At 37.4% G+C, this 10,328-nt stretch overlaps 1 pseudogene; it reads left to right on the top strand.

Annotated features, from left to right (window-relative positions):
• The first annotated feature begins 8,353 nt into the window (after positions 1 to 8,353).
• On the top strand, positions 8,354 to 9,372 carry LOC129498466 (glyceraldehyde-3-phosphate dehydrogenase-like; annotated as a pseudogene).
• Positions 9,373 to 10,328: the final 956 nt, after the last annotated feature.

Here is a 10,328-nt window from a genome sequence, read left to right as displayed (position 1 = left end):
ACCATGAATGGTTTTAAGAAAGGCTTCCTTAAAACTCGTAGCATTTTACCATCTCTCACTTAGTATCAATCTTGAAGCTTAGACTGTGGACATACAGTGCTTAGAGCAAGCGTTTTACAATGATCTCATACAGCTGGCTCACACACATTGAAGAAACCCTCTAGGACAGAATTTGTCCTTTTACTCGTGCTGGAGCCACACCTACAATGAGATGGAATATTGTACAAATTGGTATGATTTCATCATTGTTAATCATTGGATCTGTTCTCTGGTTGGAAATAGAACATGTAGCATATTCCTAGTGGTGTCATCCTCGCTGGCACCCTTGGATTGAATGATCCACATAGACAGGATTCAAAAGCTTCCCAGGAGTATTATAAAACTCCACAGGTGATCAACCTGCAGCCCACATTTCCACTTCTTCAGTCCTTACTTTTGATGCTTTAGTTGTGACTAATATCTCTTTGTCAGTCATTTCTGTATAAAAACTTGTTCCCCACTTAGCTCTATTGTATTCAAACAGGTAACCTAACCTAAAGGAGATTTCTTTTCTGAACAAAATACTGGGGAAAAATGGTGTGACTTCTTTGTTGCTTTCACTTGAAAGCTATTTTCCCTCATTTTGTGTTGGAAGGTATCATTTGACTATTAGTATTATACTGTCTTTCATCCTCTTTGAAAATGATTTTCTTCACTTTTTCTCGGCTGCAAATGATCTGGCTAACAGCTTGTCTAGGTGAGGAAAAAATTCCCCCACAATGCTATTCCACTTAACTAAAAATCTTTCCTTTTCAATTAATATATGGGTATTAATAACAGATATGTGAGACCCTATTGGCGAATAACCAACTGAAGGACTATATACAGTAGCTTTCAAATACTTTATAACAGCAACATTTTAAAATCTGGTCTCTGGGAAAGACACAAATGGTGAAAACAGTACTAAACCGAGGGCCTGCAGATGATGCTTCAAATTCAGGAAACATCACTAAATACTGTTCTGACCTTGGGCTTAACCACTCTGAGACTTCACTGTCCTGTTCTCCATGATGAGAAGATGAAAACACTTATTTCTCAGACAACAGACTTCTGGAAAACATGTCCAAGTGAGACAAACTATGCGACAGAATTTTGTAATAAAATGCTATTGAAACACAATAAATCACCACTACTGAACACTAATCTGAGCTCTCTTCATCCAAACTTTCCCAATCACATCTCTTCTGGAGGGTATAATATTTCCAGAGGTCCCATTTCACAGGATGAATTCTCAAGAAGTGAGGCTGGACTTTGAACCCAATGAAACTGGTACTCAGTCATAAAGGACAATCAAAGACACCCTGACGTCTGTATCTTGGGCAGGGACAGGCATTAAAAGACCCACCAGCTCTTTTTTTTTTTTCTTTAAGATTTTATTTATTTATTCATGAAAGACACTGAGACAGAGAGAGGCAGAGATACAGGCAGAGGGAGGAGGATGCAGGACTCGATAACAGGACCCCAGGATCATGCCCTGAGCCGAAGACAGAAGCTAAGCCACTGAGCCACCCAGGCATCCCAAAAGTGGCCAGTTCTTATCAAGCAGGAAAGCCAGAAATCAGAGCCTCCATAAGCACAGAAAAACTCAGGAGAAAGTTTTCAGGAGACAGGGCCTCAGGATTTTCTAAGAGCCAAGCACCCAGCAGGAGGAAATTTTTGTTGGATACTTGCAGCAGGGATAGTGAAATGGTGAGAACAATTTGACAAGTTTGATGTAAGATGAGAAGATCCTGGGGCAGCATTTGGCATTCATGTCCTAATGTAGTCTCTCCAACATTCGTACACAGTAAATGCAAGCCTACCGCTGATTGGTCCATTTAGAAAGAAGCATATAACTTTTTTTAGCCAGTATCAAATTTCCCTATTAATCTGTCATATGGATTTATGCCTCTATCAATTCAAGCCAATGGCAGATATGAAGAGAGCATGAGAAGCGTTCAAGAGTAGGGCACCTGGGTGGCTCAATGGTTAAGCATCTGCCTTTGGCTCAGGTTGTGATCCTGGGGTCCTGGGATCGAGTCCTACCTCAGGCTCCCCTCAGGGAGCCACTTCTCCCTCTGCCTCTTTCTCTGCCTCTCTCTCCATGTCACTCATGAATAAATAAATAAATTAAATAAAGGGACGGGGTAAAAAACAAAATCTTAAAATTAATTTGTAATATCAGTATTAAAACAAAATATTGTACTCTTTGTATTTGTTTACTATTTTTTTCAATTCCTCCTCCCCATAACTATACCCCAAAGTAAGCTGTGTGCACAAATAGGGAATAGAGTCCTAGGCTTTAAACTATCATTCAAGGTTATTTTTCTTTAAGGAATGCTTTGTGAAGCGAAGCGGAAGTAAAGCAATAGAACATTTTGATCCATTCAGGCCATAATGTTGAATTTATTTAAAAATAAAGTTTCAAATAGGATAGTTCATTTTTGAAATAATTGATGCAACTTCTAAAAATGATGAAGCATTAAAAATCAAAACAGAGGTTTATGCCAAAGAAATCAGGATAAAATGACTGGAACAATTTGTTTCAGCCATAGGTTATACTGACATTTTTCTTGGTTCAAAATCTGTCAGGCTATCAAGTTCCTTTCCTTGGGACATTTCATTTTTAAATTCTTTTTCTCCTAAATGTTGATAGACCATTAACTCTGATTCTCTTAGATAAGAGATCCAGATTTCTTTTGCATATAGCTATCCAATTGTCACCATGACATTAATTGAGCAATTCATATTTTTCCAGCTATTTATTTGGCTATCATTGCCATCTACATAATCCTCAAATACAGTAAGTCTGTTTTTTATCTTATCTTATTCCAATTATTATTCTTACTTTAGTACTACACCTTTGAAAACTGCTTTAGATTTTATCTAGCATGCACATCAGCACTGTCCAATAGAAATACAATGTCGGCCACATCTATAACTTTACATTTTTTTAATGGCCTTATTTGTAAAAAAGATAAAAAGAAGCTAGGGACATTAATTTTATTTACATATTTTTAACTCAATGTATCTAGAACTTTTTCATATGCACTTGCATTTAAACATGCAATCAAATATAAAATGATAGTTAATGAGGTAGCATATGTTATTTTTCATCTTAAATATTTGAGATGTAGCATGTAGTTTATACTTAAAGCAGATCTCAATTCAGATCAGCCATGGTTCAACTGGCTACTACATTCAACAGTACAAATATAGACAAGAAAATGTGAAAGAAAAGAAACAGTAAAAGTCTTGAAAGAAGATCATCTTTCTAACAGATACTATAAAGCGTTGTAGAACAGTAGCCTTTAAGAGCTTTTCAGGATCAGAGTGGCCTGCATCCAGTACTTCTACGGGGAAATAACATTGGGCAGAATAAAACATAGGACCTTTCCAGGTAAAAATCAAGCATCTCCTAATTAAGCTACTTCTACTTATTGTTCTTTCAAGCTTAAATGAACTTCTCTTGAATCAGGCCCAAAAGCATACAACAAAGTTCACAGTTGTCTCATTTAGTAATTACCTAGAAAGTTTGTCAGTATTGTTTAATAAAAATATCAATTGTAATTCTATATTCACTGGGGTATTTGCTTTGAAATTAATTTTATTCATCATAGGTTTTACTCATCATCATAGGCATCTGTAGCAGCCTAATTCAATTAATTTTTTTCTTTTTTTTTAATTAATTTTTTTCTAAATAACTTTCTGCAAGGCTACCAGTTCCATCCTACTCTCCCCCCCCGCCCCAACTAGTTCAATCTCCACAAGGGGTAATCCTTTTAATATATAGTCAGGTCAGGTTACTCTTTTTTCAAAACCCTCCAAAGAAATCTTGCTCATCCACAGCCAAATCCAACATCTTTACAGTGACCTATATGACCCACAGAGCTGACCTGTTCTTTAACCTCATCCTTGACCTCTTTTCGACTCCATCCAGACACACCGGGATTATCACTGCTTCTCAGACTCAGCACTTAATGTTTCCTCTGGTTAAACATGTTTCTGCAGATCTGCACATGACCCTGCCCTCAGCTCCTTTACGAGTTTTCACGAATGTCCACTTCTCAACAGCGTCTAATCTGGTAACATTACAGCATCTCCCATCACCACTCATCCCTGTTCTCTATTTTTCTTCATACAGTTATCACTATCTAAAATAGTCTAGTTTTCTATTGCTGATTTTGGTTGTTGATGTTTCTTCTCCTCTACAATATAAAGTCCAGGAGGGTAGCAGTTATATTCTGTTTGATTTGCTACTATATCCCCATAGCTAGAATAGTCCTATCATTATTTGTCAAACTGAAATATTTGTTAAAATGATTAATTTAAATTTTTGACTAAGGTATATATTTAAAAGAACATGATAGAAAATATACACCACAAATATCACATATTTTTAATTTATCTGATTATGTTTATTTTGATGGTCTAAAAAATATGAATGCATTTTACATGCGTTCTTTATAGCCAATATTCCAAGGAGCAAAATGCTTACAGCCAATATTACAGCTAATATTCCAAGGAGTTAAAGCTAAATAAATTAATGAATTAAACATGATTATACTGTAGACATGCAGCTTCTCAATCCTGTTAGCACTTCATTGGTAGGTGACAGTGACAGGATTTGAAAAAATGAGATAAACATATTGTCTGTTCACAGTTATAATGGAGAGTTAAAGCATTCAAAAACATTAGAAATTTAAATGATTTGAGAGATTTCTGAGACAAAATTTTATGCTTTCTTCCACATTACTATAAAGCAAATGTTAAGTAAAAGAAATCTCAACCTTAAAAAAACTGCTGGAAATTATCCAAGGGTGTTTTCTTTCTTTTCTAACAAGCAATTGTTCATATTTTTGAAAATTAAATAGACCACAATTGTCACACTGTCTTTCAAAAAGCCTTTGAAGTTTTAGAGAAATGTGAATTTCTACTGCCTAAGTTTTAAGAATCATGAAATAATACTACATACAAATTAAAAGCTATATTCACAGAAGGATTGAATTAAATACACCCATAACTAACAATCTGAGGGGTTAAATGTATTTTAGGGGGTTTATAGATTTTATTAAGAGATGCTTAATGATAAATATAACATCAACTAAAAATGAGCTGTAATTTTTGAGAACTTACTATATACTACTCACAATGCTCAGGATATACATTCCAAAAATTCTGAGAACAAACCTGCTCCTTCTGTGACAGTCTGCATTTCATTAAAGAGAACTCCATATACCCAGGTACTTGGCCCCAACGAAATTAGTCATCTCTAGTAAGAGGGAAAATGGCCATCAAAGGATACCATGTCGTATTTAGTTATGTTCGCTTATAAGGAAGAAGAATCTTTGCAGCTGTATTTAAGAATCTTGATATGGTGAGATTATACTGGATTATCTATCTGGGTCTTAAATCCAATCACAGTGTCTTTCATAAGAGGCTGAGGGACATTATACATATATAATGGAGAAGACAACAGGACATGCAGTCAGATTGGAGTGATTTAGCTATAAGCAAAGAAATATCACCAGAAGCTAGAAGAAGCTAGATAGGGAATCTGCCCTAGAGTCTCTGGAGGAAATGTGGCCCTGTTAAAAATCTTGATTTCAGTTCAATAAAACTGATGTTGACCTTATGGCCTCCAGAATTGTGAAGGAATAAATTTCTGTTCTCTTAAGTCAACCAGTTTGTGGTAATTTGTTATAGCAGCCTTAGGGAATTAATAGAGATTTTGGTAGGAAAGTGGGGTGCTGCTATATAAATACCTAAAAAATCTAATCAGATAGTGAGTAGAGACTTGGAAAAAATTTGAGGTAGATGATAGAAAAAGCCTGGACTGCCTTGACCAGAATATGAACAGTAGAAGTATGAAAGATGACTTTGATGAAAACTCAGAAGGAAATGAGAAATATGTTATTGGAAATTGGTGGGTAGATCATCCTTTTTATTTACTGGCAGAAAATTTGCCTGAAACCATCCTATTGCCATGTGGAAAGCAGGACTCACAAGAAAGGAATTTAGATTTTTGGCTGAGGAGAGCAAAGCGTTGAAGGTGCAAAGTTGTTTCTTCTTGCTGTTTATAGCAAAACACATGGGGCAAGAGAGAAATCCAGGAAAGAGTTACTAAGAAAAAAGGGAATCAACACTTAAAGATTTGGGAGATTCTAAGACTGTTCAGATAGCAAAAGATGCTAAAATTCAGAGACTAGCTCTTAGGAAATTGTGCTCTGGAAAGAAGGCCATGTGTGCGGCTAGAAAAATTTCACTGAAGCTATTAGTTTTGTGGATTGTATTCACTCAATCATCTCAGCACAAGCCAGGAATGGAAATGGAATTATCTAGGAAAGATCTATGGAGGACTCTGTTGCTAATGTTCTAATTCCCATGAGATAAACAGAATACCCAATAGGTTTTTGAGAACGTTATACCTGCAGAAACACCAGCTTGGGATCAAAGAGACAGAGACAGGACAAAATGAAGGAAAACTGTCAGGGTTTCAAAATTCTATAAGTAGAAAACATACTGATAAAACTAGTCATCTGAAAACATGTACTGCCCTTCAAGAAGAGGTAAGGATATGTTGACGGCAGAGCCATGGTCCCAAAGAATGGAGCTGTGGTGTCTAAGGCAGATGCCCAAGCCTAGGAAACAGAGCAGAGCCATGGGCCCAGAGGGCAGAACCTAAAATTACATGGAATTATTTCTAACTCATAAAACATAATGGAATTTTACCTGTTGGATTTCAAAATTCTTTGAGAACACTGACTTCTTCCTCCTTATATTTTATCCCTTTTGGAACAGAAATGTCTATAACTATTATCCTAAGCCAGCTGATAAAGGAAATTTTCAACTTTTAACATTTGTGGTTCCTGCTCCTGGGCTCCGGAAGCTACACTTTAACATTTACCGAGGTCAAAACGACTCCACAAAACCTCAAAGCATGGGCTCTTATTTCTACCCCAAGCACACATTGTATGTCTGCTTTGTTAAAACAAAACACCAAACAAAAAGGAGAATTCCAGACATAAGAAAAACAAAAACAAAAAAAATTCCCTGGTTCCCAAAAGATTAGTTATACAGCCTTGCACATACTAAAAACATAAGATAAAGTCTACAACTTTCTGCAACGTCCTTTGTCAGGATGATTCGTAATTCTTTATGTAAAAACAAAACAAAACAAAAACAAAAACAAAAAAAGTATGTAACTCTACTGAACATTCCTTCCCCGGAGCACTCTCTTCTTTGTGAAGATTATGTACTTTGGCCAACAGTCCTAATTAGGCTTGAATAAAACTCTTTTCCTTTCTTTTAAAATTTTAAGAAAAGATTTGTTTACTTTGTGTCGACATGGCTTTACATTATGTTTGGGGACCAGATAGCTAGATTTCTAGTTTCACAGGATCAGAGATGGGGATGAAATTTTTCCTAGGATGGAACATAGGCAGAATCTAAATTATGCTGATTTTGTTTATTTAAATAATGAGATTTGAAAATTTTGAGTTGGTGATATTTAGATACATTTTGGGCTTGTGTTGATGCTGTAATAGATTGATACTTTTGAAGACACAGGGATGGAATAAGTGTGTTTTGCATGTGGGATGGATATGAATCTTTGGAGGCCAGAGGGAAGAGTGTTGTAGACCAAAATGTTCCCCCCAAAGATGTCTGTGTCTGAATCCCCAATTCCACATTCCCATGCCTGGGGACATTACCATCTACATAAAAAATCAAAAACAAACAAAAACACATTGAAGATGTACTTTGGTTAAGGATCTTGGATCATAGAATTATCTAGCTGAGCCGTAAATCCAGTAAAAGTGTATGTGTAAAAGGAGGCAGAGGGAAACTTGAAACAATGAAGAGAAAAGGCAATGGGACAGTGGAAACAGAGATGGAATAATCTGGCCACAAGCCAAGGAATGTTAACTGCTGCCAGAATCTGGAAGAGCAAAGAGCTGATTTTCCTGTAGAGCATCTGGATAGAACGTGAATACCAAAGAAATAGAAAATACTGATTAAAAGTTAATAATAATAAAAATAAACTATGTGTCAAAACTTGCAAGGCATTGCTGAACCTGACTCACAGGAAACTTTATAGCCCTTAATACCTTTATCAAGAATAAGCAAGATCAGAAACTGAAAAGTCTGGCTTTTGGCACAATTAGAAGTAGAGTGCAACAGAGCAAATGCAAAGAAAGAAGTTCACAAATTATGAATGTAAAAAGAGACTCTCTGCTCTTCCCCATTCAACAGACAACCTCATCTTCTGGTGCAGTGCCAGCTGTGTCCCTGAGACACAATGGCTAATATTAAACAGATCTGGCCATAATGGGCACGTGGTGTCACCATCAATGACCATGACCTTTCCTTTGACTTCAACTACATGGTCTACCTATTCCAGTATATTCCTCCCAGGATAAATTCAACAGCACAGTCAAGGCTGAGAATGGGAAATTTGTCATCTATGGAAAGCCCATCTCCATCTTCCAGAGGTGAGATCCCACCAATATCAAATGGGGTGATTCTGGTGCTGAGTATGTTATGGAGTCCACCTCATGCTCACCACCATGAAGGGGCTGGGACCCACTTGAAGGGTGGGATCAAGGAGTGATCATCTCTGCCTCTTCTGCTGATGGCCCCAGGTTTGTCATGGGCTTGATGACAAATCCCTCAAGATTATCAGCAATGCCTTCTGCACCACCAACTGCTTAGCTCCTCTGGCCAAGGTCATCCATGACAATTTTGGCATCATGAAGGGACCCATGGCCACAGTCCATGACATCACTGCCACCCAAAAAAATTATAGACAGTGCCTCCGGGAAGTTGTGGTGTGCTGGCTGAGAACATCATCCATGCTTCTGCAGGTGCTGCCAAAGGTATAGCAAAGTCATCCCTGAGCTGAATAGTAAGCTCACTGGCATGGGCTTCCGTGTCTCCACCTCCAATGTGTCAGTCATGGATCCAAACTGCTGCCTAAGGAAAGCTGCCAAATATGATGAGAGCAAGAAAATGATGAAGCAGTCATTGTAGGGCCTCTTCAAGAGTATCCTGGGCTACATTGACCAGGTCGTCTCTTGCAACTTTGACAGGTTGTCTCTTGCAACTTTGACAGTGACATCCATTCTTCCACTTTCAAGCTGGGCCTGGCATTGCTCTCAATGACCACTTTGTCAAGCTCAGTTCTGTTATGACAATGAATTTGGCTACAGCCACCAAGTGGTGGACCTAATGGTCCACATGGCCTCCAAAGGAGTAAGAGCTCCCTGGACCATCAGCCCCAGTGAGAGCAAAAGGAAAAGAGAAGCCCTCAGATTCTGGAGAGTCCTTCACCCAACTCATCCCTCAACATACTGAGACTCTCCCAACCTCTACATAGTTTCCTCCCAGATCTCCTGAAGAAGGGCTTGAGGAGCACTACTGTGTCATGTACCATGAATAAAGTACACTATAGCCAGCTTAAAAAAAAAATCTAGAATACCAATAAGAAAAGGAAAAGACAAATATAAATAAATATATTCTGAAATTAAAAGGAGAAATATCTACAGATAAAAATAAGATATAAAACTACTAAAATTATGATAAAAGTATGAATTTCTACCTCTAGTCATGATGGAGTAAGAAGTATCAGACACACTGTTCCACTATGACCAAAGAAAAATCTACATAAAAGAAATAAAATATTTCTTTCAAGCACTGGAAAACAGGCATGCAAGGCTACGAAAATGGGAAGGTGGAAAGCAAATGAGATGACCCATACCATCACTCTGACTTTTCAGTAATTTCTAGACAGCTTGTGTAGGATTGGTTAAAAAGAGAGAGAGTGTGTGTGTGAACTCGGTGATATTAATGAATTAAAGAGATAAAAATTGAAGTTCTGGAGGCTGTAGAGGATGGAAGTTGCAGAGTTTCAGAGAAGGAAGGGGGCTATGAAGAAAAAAGAGTCTCCAGTATCTGCTTAGAAGGGTCTTTGAAACTTCACTGAATATGAGGCCACCTACCTCCAAGGTAAAAACTCTGTGAAGCCAGGCGAAAGAGAGCGCTTGTGCTCTCAGTTTAGTAATATCCAGGGTTCAAACATGTTGGTAGACCTTTGAGTTCTAACCAGCCAGAATTAGGAATCCTTGGCAATCACATGAGACATTCATTAGGGTGTTAGCTTGGTAATAAGACTGTATTTGAATTATCCCTGGAGTGAAGGCTGCTCAAGTCCAACCTAATAAATCTTTAAAATACTCCCCAATGTATTGATTCCATAACTTAGCCATTTGATAAAATAAAACTGAATGACCTATAAAAAAGTACAACAAAAC

Source organism: Nyctereutes procyonoides, unplaced genomic scaffold (genome assembly GCF_905146905.1).
Source record: "Nyctereutes procyonoides isolate TBG_1078 unplaced genomic scaffold, NYPRO_anot_genome, whole genome shotgun sequence".
In the NCBI taxonomy this organism is placed as follows: Eukaryota; Metazoa; Chordata; class Mammalia; order Carnivora; family Canidae; genus Nyctereutes; species Nyctereutes procyonoides.
The sequence above is the reverse complement of the archived record's forward strand: the minus strand, read 5'-3'. Positions and strand labels throughout refer to the sequence as shown.